Genomic DNA, 13261 nt, shown 5'->3' with positions numbered 1-13261 from the left:
ATGTTTGAGCGAGCAGAGAGCTGGGTCCGGTTGTCTCGATATTTCTATATAAAGTATTCAGTTAGTGCCGGCTGGCGAGGACATGGGCATGGTTCAAATGCATCTCGCATGTTATAATACACTTTTCTGTGTTTTATAATTGATAATTAGCAATGAGGCGGTGATTCCTGTCCAATCAGATTTCTTGGAATTGCGTGGCAGATCCCAGCAATCTGTGCGGCAAAGCGAACCTCATCTAAACAGTGGAACTTCCACAAACCTCTCCTTCCCTTGGTGGCTACATTGCTGCACTCCTCAGCCACAATGAAAATAGAAAGGGGCACCTCTATGTGAAGGATGTGCCTTTTATTTTCCATGGCGACCATATTTGTCTTTATTCAGTGAGGGATGCTTCCTTATTCTCTCAGCATGCTGCATTCTGTGCACAAACAGCTTTAGCTCATTTAAAAATATGGAAGTCAGACAGATTCCCCATGTGCCAACAGACTTAAAGCCCCACTAAGGGGTTACACTAGTTGTAAATATCTGCATTCTCGGTTAAACAAACATATTAATTAGAAACTGCTGGCGGGGAAAGGAAGGTCTGTACCCACATAAGAATCGCCACTGCACAACATTAGTAGTTACTCCTCATTTGGGTCCATCTACATGTTGGCTCCTTAATGTCACTAGCAGGTGCTCTTTACAAGTGAATCTACAGATATGAGCCCAACCTGTTTCTTGACCATGCTCCCAGTGGGCACTCATACCTGCAAGTATAGCTCTCAATTTACACACTTTTGGCGGGTGTCACCTCCATGCAATCCGCTGACTGACTCACCCGCCAAGGTCCCCACATGCCCGTTCATTCCAATGGGCTCTCATCTGCAAAAATAAATCGGGTGTTTTCACCCTGATTGGCGACAGAAAAGATTGAGAGCTATGTGCTTGTCACACCGTCTTGCTCCATCCCTTAACTCCCACCGTCAAAAACATTCTCAACTAGTGGATGGGATTCAACCACTTATCTCAAAAAGGAAAGCAGACCACATGCAAGACCCCCTTGGCAAGATCCATCAAGTTCACAATCCTCCATACTGAACTTGATCTTAGCCTACAGGGTTGCTTGGTGTGATGTAGTTCACATGCTTTGATAGTAGTGAAGCGCGATCAGTGAGTAATAACAAACAGTATTACATACTATGACGAGTAAAGTGAATGGGAGACAACGCCGGGTTTTTTTTGCAAACTTTTATTTAATTTCAGGTGATCCTTGAATAGGGAGTGATAATACATTGCTTTTCACCATGCAAGGCACATAATGACTTGGTAAGATAACGACAATATAAATGTATAAAACAGTAGGAATGTACTTGAGGTCAATTTCTCACATACGCTACCCCTCTTGCAGCCCCAATCAATGTTACACAATTGATCCCCCATCTCCCCCTTGTGTTGGCCTAACCTCCTATCTATATAGAGAATACCCATACATCAGTTGCGGAAACTTTTCGCGGTAGTTCAGGAAGAGAGACTATGTTAAAATGTATTTCGCAAAGGTATCTCCCAGAAGCGCTGTTATTTTTTTCTGCTGCTAGTACCTCCCATATGTTTTTCCACCACATGTTAGTTACAGGCCCACCTGTGTCTTTCCTCCGTCTGGCCAAGGCACATTTCACTGCTGACAATAGATGTGTGATTTATGTTGCTTCTGGTCCACCCATTGGGTATATTCCCTCAGCTGTATCCCCCAAAAGTACAACTAGTGGGTCTAAAAGTAGATGAATCACCACTATATCTTTTATTCTGGCTAATTCCTCTTTCCAATATATGTTGGACACTGGACATGTCCACCACATATGTAGGAGCCACTCTTCCATTCTGCAATCCCTCCATTCTGCAATCCCTCCAGCACATTCGGGAGTATTTGGGGTTAATCTTGTGTCGTCGAACTGGGATCATGTAACCAGGGAAGCACACCTTATATGCAAATTTCCTGTCTGTAATATATTGTGCGAATTTGTGTGCCCTTTGCCATATGTTATTCCATGATTCGTCTCCAATCCTCCTCCCCAATTCCTTCACCCAGTTTTCCATGTACAGGAACCTGTCACTGACATCAACCCTATACAACAGTGCAAAGAGCTTTGAGACCTTTCCGTTAGGCAGCCCACTGTCCAATGTGAGTTCCAGGGATGATACCTGCCTCGTGCCTGTGTCCTTAATCTGAGAGTGAGTGCTCCAGTGGTGGAGTTGAGCGTATCAGAATCTTTCTCCTTCCCTCAGGTGGAAGTCCACTTGTCATTCTGTGAAAGATTTAGGAGTACCATCTTTATACATCTGTACAGGACTGTGCAGCCCCTTACCTCCCATGTCTTAAATGCTCTTCTGCTCATCCCTGGAGAAATATCAGGGCACCTCAAGACTGGACGCAGTGGATCTAAGCACCCCTTGTGACCCCATAATGCCTCAGCTCTAGCCCAGTGATAAAGTGTTGTTCTGCTGGTGTTGAGCATCGTGATTCCTGTGCATCTAACTTGTGGGCTTGAAAGAGGGAGCGTATGAAAACAAGCCTTACGTGTCTCCTGTTCTATTTCTATCTATCCCGGAATGTGTGTCTGGTCCCTCCCACTCAGTATCGGAGCGATTTGAGCCACCCATTCCTACCTTCTGATATCTGGAACTCCCTGCCCATCCAGATATTTATGTCTCATCATTACCCATGCTCTAATTCTTGGCTGTTTCTTGACCCAAATAAATGTATTGATTTTTCTTTGTAGCAGAAAAATTTCTGTTGCCCCAATTTTTATGGGGATGGCCAGGCCCACGTAAAAGAGATGAGGTATTAAGTTCAGCTTTACTGAGTTTATATGTACCAGCCATGATATCTCTTGAGGAGGCTTGCATTCCAGAGCCGGGGTAAGCTCCCGAAAGAGTGGCCTAATGTTTGTCAGCTCCAGGCCTTCATAACTCTTGGTAAGTTGAATGCCTACATAGTCCAGAGCCGTAGTGGTCCATTTAAAAGGACCTATCTTTTCTAGCTCAGTTAGATTTGTATTACCGATATTAAGGATTCACGGAGTAAGACATGTTCAAACAGCCCTCAGGCTTCTTTTATCAGTCCCCGACCCATTGAGAGTTCAAAATATGTATTTGTACATTGAAATTGCCCTAACGGTGCGTATTTAATTATCATAACTGGAACTCTGTTCATACCTAAACACGCTAAGATCTGTCAATGTATCGACGGTCATCATGGGAGACCTGAATCTATGGCGAGGTAATGAGAAGGACAAAGGAGCCATTGCTCTGGAAAAAGCACTGAATAACCTAGATTTTAATGTACTTAACAAGGATCCCACCACCCCTCAGGGTAACCAGTTAGATTGGTTGTGTGGATATAACGTATCCTTGCAAGACTGCAGAACCACACCATGTATCTGGAGTGATCATTTCCTGATATCGGCTCACTTAAAATTGCCTTCACACGCACATAAGCATAACCCGCATACTAAAATAGCTACTAGAAATTTTAAAAAGCTAAATAAGCCACAATTAAAGACATGCATTGATAAAATTCTGAGTTCCTTTCAGGATCACGACACATGTGATATTCTTTTAGACAAATATAATAAGCATCTCCTCAAGCTGGTGGAGTCTGAAGCACCCCTCACTACAAGGTTTGTTAGGAAAAACAACAACAGCCAAATTTGGTTTACTTCAGAGCTCCACTCTCTGAAGAAGGAAAAGCGGTCCTTGGAAAGAAAATGGTCCATAGATAAATCTGAGGTTAGCAAAAATAAATGGAAAAGCAAAGATAAGGAATATAGGGACAAAATCAAAACAGCTAAGGCTGAATTCTTCAACTCTGAAATAGAGCATGCAGACAACAAGACCAGCAAACTCTTCAATATTTTGAAGAGTATTGAAAAACCTGCATCCATCACTCCTCCTTTTATGCCCACAGAGGCCGATTGCAATACGGTCCTAAATGCATTTCAAGCCAAAACGGATAAAGCCAGACAAAATATTATTAAAGCTAGATCCACCGCTAAACAGGATTTGCCACCCACACAAATGAGGGCAACTGTCAGAAAACAGTTTTTCAAATTTGACCCCATTTCGGAGGCAGATATGCTTGAGTTGCTGAATAATATGAACCCTACTACTTGTGCAGAAAACATCCTACCTCCTAGCATCATTCTCCAACATAATGATATTTTTGCTCCGGTCTTTCGGAGAATAGTGAATGCTTCTTTCCAAGAGGGCACAGTTCCCAGAGACCTCAAGAAAGTCACTATTACACCACTTATAAAGAAAGTTGGCTTGGATCCCAAGGATCCAGCTAACCTTCGTCCGATAACTAACTCGAACTTTATTCTTAAACTCCTAGACAAGGTTGCAACACAGCAACTCCAACATTTTGTAGAGAACCAGGGAGTTCTGCACCAGCAACAGTCAGGCTTCAGGGCGTCTCATAGTACAGAGACAGCCATGCTGGACCTGCAGAATCGGATGCTGAGTTTGCTCGATAAGAACAAGTTAGGGTTATTAATGCTCCTTGATCTAAGTGCCGCTTTCGATCTAGTGGACCATCATCTACTCATCAAGGCACTTAGAGAAAATGTGGGGTGCTCTGAAAGAGCCCTGGACTGGCTTCTGTCATTTCTATCTAATCGCCAAGCTAGAGTCCACTGGGGCAACAGTTTTTCTGATCCCTGTGATATCCTTTTTGGAGTTCCCCAAGGTGCTAGTTTATCTCCTATGTTATTTAATATATATATGCTTACTCTGTGTAGCTTACTGGTGGAAGCAGGTGTGTCGTTCACGAATTACGCGGACGATACCCAACTCATACTGGAACTGGGGGGCAGACACCACGCTAAGGACAGTGAACTGATCGCCAGGATTTACATGACAATAGACGATTGGATGCAGGCAAACTGGATGTGCCTGAATGATTCAAAAACGGAATTGATGCTGTTCGGCTCCAGCCGCCAGCTGGCAAATTTGGGACCTCAGTACAATTCTTTTCTAATCAAAAATGCCACCATTCAGGTGGCTTCTACAGTGAAAACACTGGGTATGATGGTCAATTCTGCGGTCGACTCCCATGCCCAGACCAGTTACCTGCATAAGAACACAGCGTATTACCTGAGATTAATGAAAGCTATCAAGCCGTTCATTAATGAAGGTAATATGGCCACGATAGCTAGAGCCATTATTCTATCACGGCTTGATTATGGTAACGTTTTGCTGTTGGGGGCCTCTTCCAAGGACTTAGCTAGCTGCCAAGTGATCCAGAATAACGCGGTCAGGCTTGTCAAGAACTTAAAGAAGAAAGATCACACCACAGCAGATAGAATATCACTGCACTGGCTCAGGGTAGAAGAGCGTATCAAGTTCAAGGCCCTCTGCTTGGTGCACAAGTGTTTCTATGGCTCTGCGCCGGTCTATTTGAAAAAGAGCCTAGTGCCCTATATACCGAGGAGAAGTCTACGCTCGGAGGGAAAATGTCTGCTGTCAGTCCCCAATTTCAAGCTGAAATCTGGTTTGGGCAGATCATTCTTGGTGATGGCCCCCAAATTATGGAACAGTTTGCCCGAAGGGTTGAGGTCAGAGATAAACCACCTTACCTTCAGGAAGCACCTGAAGACATACCTCTTCAGATGAAGAGCCTGGGGAAAGTATTATTTCGGGGTCTCGGACAGGCCCAGTGTCTGTTATTTTATGTCTGTCTGGTGTTGTTGTTGTATTGTAAGTGCAAGCGCCCTGATGCCTACGGGCTACCGGCGCTATACAAACTAAAATACATACATACATACATCATGAACTTGTTTTTATGTTTGCTCATTTTATACACCACGTATGTGGATTCTAACTACTCTAATTGGTTGCCTTTCTTTTTTTACATTATTTTTGGGGTATTGTTGTATTATATTAACTTGTATACTCTTTGATGGAAATGTATATTTTCCAAATAAAGATGTGATCTGTCTCTCTAATTCAGTTATAATTGTTACCGGTAGGGCTATACTTAGTCCCTTAAATATACCCAGTGTTATGGGAATCCCTGCAACCTCCACACATTTTCTCAGTTCCTCCATTGCCCTGGGTAAAGTCATAGTGCTGTTGGTCATAATGAGAAGGACATCATCCGCATAAAGTGCTACTTTATATTGCCTTCTACACAGGATACCCCTCATCTGGGCGTTTGATCTCACTCGCATGACGAACGGTTCCATTGAGAGCACAAAGACCAACAGTGTGAGTGGGCTCACCTGTCTAGTCCCTCTTGAAATCTGAATGTTCTTGGCCAGAGCGCAGCTCACCCAAAGCCTCATGACTGGCGAATCAAAGTTTGCCATGATGTATGCGAGAAATTGCAGACTAAAGCCAAAACAAAGTATCTTTTTCCGTACAAAGCACCAGTCCAGCCTATTGAACGCCTTGTGGGCGTCTAATGCCAATAGTCCCATGGGGATCTTCTTGTTGTGGCTATGTTCAAGGTGATCTACCACCGTCCTAATATTATCTTGTTCACTTCTTTCAGAAATAAATCCGGTGTGATCTGATTGTGTCAAGGCAGGCAGTATCAGCGGAACTATTTGAATATCTTTTCCAGTGGCTTGAGGAGTTGCTCTCGAAATGTTTTTAAAAAACTGGGCGGAGAACCCATCTGTGCCGGGGCCTTATTATTTTGTAGGCTTGAGATGACTACATAGATCTCTTCCTTTGATATGGGCTTGTCTAGATGCAAACGTGCCTGTTTGTTTAGTTTAGGTAAGCCTGCGAGATCAAGGTATTTTTGTTGTTCTACCGAATTTAGGGTAACCCCTTCCAGTATTGCTTTGTAGTATTTTGCCAAGATCTCTTTTTATCTTCCTTCCCGTGTCTCCATTGACCCTGAACGCCCCGCAGCGACAGAATAAAACTCTGGGATTTAGTTTTCTTTCATTTATACACTAACAGTCGATTAGCCTTATTTCCTCGATTATGATACGTCTGTTTCATTTTAAGCAATGCCTGCTTTGTTTTTTTTCTCCATAGGAGCCTCTAATTTGGCTCTAACTAGATGCAATTCTCTGAGAGACTTAGTAGACCCCCTCCTTTTATGCTCTGCTTCTTTGCTTTTAACCTATCCTTCAATTGTACCCTCAATTGCTCCCTTTCCTTATAATATGCCACTGTCCAGCTTATCAGTTCTCCTCTCACAACTGCTTTATATCCATCCCAAATCATTTCAGGCTCCATGTCTGGTAGTGTTTTCTGCCTCAAGTAGTATGAGGTAACTGATGTGATGCGCTCTCGTAAGGTCCAATCTCTAAGAATGGAATCAATCATCTTCCAGGGGCATTATTTTAGGGTTGTCAGTCCTAAATGTGACCTTGATGGGTGCGTAATCTGACAGTACTCTATTGCCAATCTCTGTTTTCTCTACGTAGGGTACCAGATTAGCACATACCAACCACGCGTCTATCCATGTTAAACTGCGATGTACAGGAGAGTTATTGGTATAGTCCCTTTCCCCTGGGTGTAAAAGCCTCCAAATATCAATTAAATCCAAGTCCCTAAGAATCGTGGCCAGGGCTAGTGTGCTATTAAAGTCTGTTCAATAGGGGCTTGATGATTTATCCACTGAGGGGTATCCCTCTATGAATACAGCTAGTGTATGCAGTAGGTCATGCAATATGAGGTGCTGATTCTCATTGGATGCATAAACCAAACAAAATGTCATCATGTTTCCAAACCACTTCCCTTTCACCATTCTAAATCATCTCCCCTTGTCTTTATGTGACCCAATTCACTGGAACACTGACTCCTTTTGAAACAATATCGCTGTACCTACCGTTTTGTGTTCCCACTAGTGGCCAGGTATTGGAGTGGGAATTTCATTTGCGTAGCCTGTTTTCTTCTTGTGGAGCCATGTTAATTTCTTGAAGCATAACTACCCCTGCTTTCATCTCTCATAAGCGTCTGAACACAGAGGCTCTCTTACATGCCCTATTTAATCCCTATATGCAAACAGAGGGGCCACTATCCAGTGGCAATGGTCTGCCCATTGGGAGACGCTCCAGTCAAGGGCAAAAATATCTGATCACAAAACAACAAATGGTGCTGGTGCGTCGTGGATTGGCACTATCAGGTTTACATTTTTACAATGCAATTACCTGGTCCAATCCTCTTTAGCCATAAAGGTCATTCTAGCTCTATTCAATCATACAGAACAAAGGACACCTTTACATCACCCAGTCTTTTCAAAGAACACAGTGATATTGTTGAAAAAAACAATCAATTCAACAGAACAAGACAAATGAATAAATATCATTTGGCAAGTTTGGACTCCAGCTTGCTCACTCACTCCACGAGATCCACCACTACATGTTTTTTGCTATTTACTGTATCCTACACCTCACTTATCCTCTTTTCAGCCTCCACGACTTGCGTATTCAGCATCGATATTTTCATGAGCAGTTCTGTCATGGTATGCCGAATTTCTTTAGTATTAGCATTCAAGAGTTGCTGCTTATTTGCTTTTGGTTACTGCCGTGTCCCGGTCCTCTTGTTCTGCTGGGCCCCATCGTTGTTAGCACATCTGTCCCATTCACTGGTTTATTCTAGGTTGCCATGATGCCCTCCCCAGCTGTATGAAATGGCACCCTTCGAAAACTCCCATTGTCTCACAATAAGGTAGAGACCCCATCGGTTGATCCGATGGTTCAGCTAGAATGGTGCTGTGGGGCATTGACCTCCTTTTATTGCTGAGCCTCATTCTGTCTGTACAGTCACACCACCGACCTCGACCATCCAATCTAAACTGAACACATTTGCCCCAGGCCACATCTCATCTCTGTGTTTTGTTCTGCTTAGGGATCTGGATCTACACCTGGGGCTGTGTCCTCTGTTTCACTCACTTTGCCTGTGATACCTGTTTTGACTGCGCAGGGTGATTCCACTGTTTATTGGATGATCACTCTTAACCCGGGGAGTCCCCCCCCGCCCCCAAGCATGGTGGCTCGCAACAAAGCACTTAGCAGATTCAACTTAAGTGAGGGCTCCAACTATTATAATACTATTCAGCAGATACCCTCTCTACCACCAATAAGCTAGGGAGCTAGGAACCAGGCCGGTGTATAGTAATAATATATGCATTTATTTAAATGTTATTATAACTAATAAAAAATCAATCACAAGGATAGCTGCCCTACTCTGTGGCACAATACAATATCACAACTTCAAATTATGCATCAAATGATGGACATGTATTTCTAACAGACTTTCAGTTATTACAACAACACAGGTGGAATTCAGAGATTTGCAGTCACAGTTTACATCAGATTTCTTTGCAAATTAACCGATAGAAAAAGTTTAAAATACACAATGGTTGCTTAGTTTATCCCAATGGTCTTTTCTTCCAGCAACCCCCACACTCCAGGCATCAATTAGATATGACCTCTTTGGTTTGAAGGCAAGATACAGGGAGTTGGAATAAAATGGGGACATGGTTTTTCCTTTTTTATCAGAAAGGCAGGGTTTGGGAAAATAACTCAATGGGAAAATTGTTTTGTCTTTTTATTTGAAAGGCAGGGTTTGGGAAAGGAACTCAATGGGAAAATCAGTTGGCTTTTTATTTGAAAGGCTGGGTTTGGGACATGAACTGAATGGGAAAATTATTTTGGCTTTTTATTAGAAAGGCTGGGTTTGGGAAATGAACTCAGTGGGAAAATCGTTTTTCAACACTCATTCAGATTAAATGCAGTGCTTTCGGCTTCTGATTTGGGATTAAGGACACCTCTCTTCTGTAAGGAAGTCAGGGGTTACAAGAAAATAGGGTCACCCCAATTACTTTATTGACTATAATGGCTGTAACACACTGAGCATGAAATGTGCTAGTTTTGAATTGTAACAAAACTCATCCTGTGATCTTTTCTATGTGGGAAATTAATTGAATTAACTTTAATTAAATGTTTTAAGGCTCTAAACAGTTTTGTTCCCTCACCCACAACTAAATGGGCAGGATTAAAGCAGGTAGTTTCCAACACAATTCAATTTAAATGCATGGGTTTTTTTTCTGTGAGGAATTAAATGAGTTATCTTTTTAGTCAAATATGGCCAGGCTCTACACAGTCCCCCCCTACCCACTATGCAAGAGGGAGATGAGGGCTGGCAGAATGCCCCCACACTTTTGTTGTCATTTGAATCAATCTACTTAAATGGGAGACCTTGGTTATTGGCTTAGGAGGACAGCCAGGTTTCAGACCCTCTTTTAGGAATAGGTAGTCAGCTCACAGCTTTGGTCTCTATTCACAGCAAGGTCCCTTTATTCAGGTTTTAGGCCTCTCTCTCAGATAGGGCTCCAGGAAAAATTACGCAGCAGTGTCCTTGGGTCTCCTGTCTAACTGCTTTCCTGGACATCAGCCTTCCTTTTGTCAGCTCTCTGTTGTTGTCAGGCTGCTCTCCTCTTTTCTCCCCTTCTGTCCCATTTAGATTGAAAACCCATATTATATAGTGCTGATGACACTTACATATTATATCTATTCTCATGCTATGGATTGGACTTCTCTCTTTTTCCCCCTTCCACTAAACCACACTCTGTCAGCTGATAGGATAAGGAGTTTAGAGGTTTTTTAAATGGATAATGGGGGAGGAGGAAGATGAATCATTTCAAAATTACACGTTTTTACATTTGTTTCTTCCTAAAAATCACACTACCTGGCAACTACCTTCTCTTTTCAGATAACTGCATGAACATATACATTTTTGAATTCTACATTTTATGGCGAATCAGGAAATACTCATTTCACTTCAGCTCGCCCTTGCTGGGTGGAGCTATTGTTTTTCACGATTTGCTCCTTAGCAAAAATAGTGAAAAAGTATGCCACTCCACAATTCAAATATTAAGTTCACATTCTATCAGTTCACCAACTTTCAAATTCCTCTGAATTATGAGAATGTCAGGATCATGGTTTTCTTCCTAACTCAAATTCTGTATATCACAATTAAGAGATACATAGAACTGATGGGCTGTTTGTGATGTTTAATATGAGTCCTGGATGAGCTTCCTGTGACGCATGATTCTCTTTTTATTCAAGAAAAGGGGGCAGTGGGGGTAGCAGCAGCAACCAGTTACATGAATAATGTAAACATTCTGGGAAAGACAGCATTTTAAATCAAAAAGATTTGTTTACATGTAACAGTTTACATTGCCTATGGGGCATCTGTCCATGTGTTAATATTTTTCTTTAATCTTATGGTTGAAAAGACATGAGTGTTCCTCTTGACTTGTCCACACATAGGCTATTATTGAACATGGGAAACCAGTGTCCATTTAAATGTGAGTTTATTTGTGGAATGTAAGTGTCTTTCTCATGTCAAATGAATGATGTCATTTGGCTTCACTTTTTAAATGTAAGGCACGATTCCTCCTTTTTTATTTTTCAAATGCATAGCATTTCAATGTATCTTTCCCCATGTATACTACTACCGTTTTGAATCTGTCAAATGTGCCTTTTCCCAGTTTACACAAAGTTAGCATCTGCAGCACAACATGTCTTTTGATATGAATCCATTGCACACAGTTAGCAATATTACAGTTCTGAGGCACACTCTCCTTCAGCTGAGTGCCTTTCCATTTTGACAAATTTGAGGGAGGCCCATTTTTGTTCATTCATTAGGCTTCATGTTGGAAAAGAGGTGTTTGGACTGCCTGCATATTCCAACGGGTATCCACATCAGCCAGATTTGTTATTACAATGGGGCCTTGCATGGCCTCTCAATCTCTATCACTCTGGGGCTGTATTTTCACCGCACAGTGAGCCTTACAGTTGTCCCTCATGGGCACATAATATGGCACCAAGACAGGTTGATTCCCTGGGGAAAATGTAAGGCACTTGAGGATTCATGCCATGGCCATCTTCTGGAGAGGAGCTTCTCCTTCATTGCACCATAACAATCAGCGGCTCTCAGTGGGGCTCTGCCTCTCCTCCTGCGGCCACACTCACTCCTCACCTTGGTGTGTAGTCACAACAAACCGGCCTCCTTTCCGTGTTTCTTCATCTTATGCATCTAGACTGTACTCTGGGCTGACAGCCACAACACTTAGAAGGAAACCCTGCAGGCAGGGGGGGTCTTGGCTGTCGCAGGAGCCCTGCTCTTCATTCACTCTAAACTTGTCCTTGCGGTCGGGAACACAACATAACAGCCGCCATCTTGGTGCTGGCTCTGCATCCAATCACTTTTTCCCACAGGTCTGCTTGCCTTCAGCTGTCCTCTTACAGGGCAGGGGTCTATACCCGTCTCCATTGGGTTTCAGTATATTATTGTGCCTCCCTGAGTTGTAGTGTTTGGGAGGCGGTGCAGGCACCCTGGCCTAGGCCGGCATGCAGCGAGCTGAGGACACCTCTGGCTGCATGTCCAAAAACATCAGTTGTAATGTGAAAATAAAACCTTCTCCTTTATTAGCTACACATCGCAGTGCCCCTGCTGGCCTTTATGAGAATTGCTAATTCTACAGACAATGCATATAATTATGCAGAAGCTGTAGAGGAGCTGAGCTTTACTTATGAATGTCTAATACTTCAAGCTAAAGTCCGGGAACATATCAGAATCTAAAGTAAGTGAAACTTTGAGCATTAATGTTTCTCAGCCATCCTATATTTAAGAATCCCTTCTCACAATACCTTGATTCCCCCGCTGCAATGAAGAATGGTCACTAACAAGCATTTCTGAGTGAAAGGTATTACCTCCATGCAATCAGCAAGAATTATACTGTAGAACTGTGCCTGTTATAGACCCCCTGGCACTCAACGATAATAAACAATCAGAGACACATGTCGTCTTGGGCTGCTCGGCATGACGTAGCTGACATGCTTTTAGAGCGGGAGAGTTAACACAATTATATTTCTCATTTTTCATTGTCTCAGATTAAAAGCTTTATTGCCTGTAGCTTGAAGACAGCAAGGCCATGTATGCTTTGAACATGGGATTGATTAAAATGTTATGGAAGTCAGCAAAAGGAAGGATATAAAAGTGCTTCAACCTATAATCACAAATAGAGACCTGCACAGTGATGGACCTTTACCTAATATGCACTGTTAAAAAATATATTTGAATTTTATTATACATATCACACACATTTAAATTATCATAAAACATTACAATTAATGTAAAAATCACTCCACAATAATACACATATGTATACACCAATAATCAATAGTGGAGAGGATTGCAGTGTCTCAATCAAATATGGTTTGCAGTCACTTCAATGTGTAAATTTGTGAAC

At 42.4% G+C, this 13261-nt stretch overlaps 1 protein-coding gene across 1 annotated transcript in view; it reads left to right on the top strand.

Annotated features, from left to right (window-relative positions):
• Nucleotides 1-13261, top strand: part of ST8SIA1 (ST8 alpha-N-acetyl-neuraminide alpha-2,8-sialyltransferase 1) — a 747985-nt gene that overhangs the window by 651116 nt on the left and 83608 nt on the right. The window lies entirely within an intron of this gene.

The sequence above is a fragment of the Ambystoma mexicanum genome, chromosome 12 (assembly GCF_040938575.1).
Source record: "Ambystoma mexicanum isolate Mex_15411 chromosome 12, UKY_AmexF1_1, whole genome shotgun sequence".
NCBI classification, from domain to species: Eukaryota; Metazoa; Chordata; class Amphibia; order Caudata; family Ambystomatidae; genus Ambystoma; species Ambystoma mexicanum.
The sequence above is the reverse complement of the archived record's forward strand: the minus strand, read 5'-3'. Positions and strand labels throughout refer to the sequence as shown.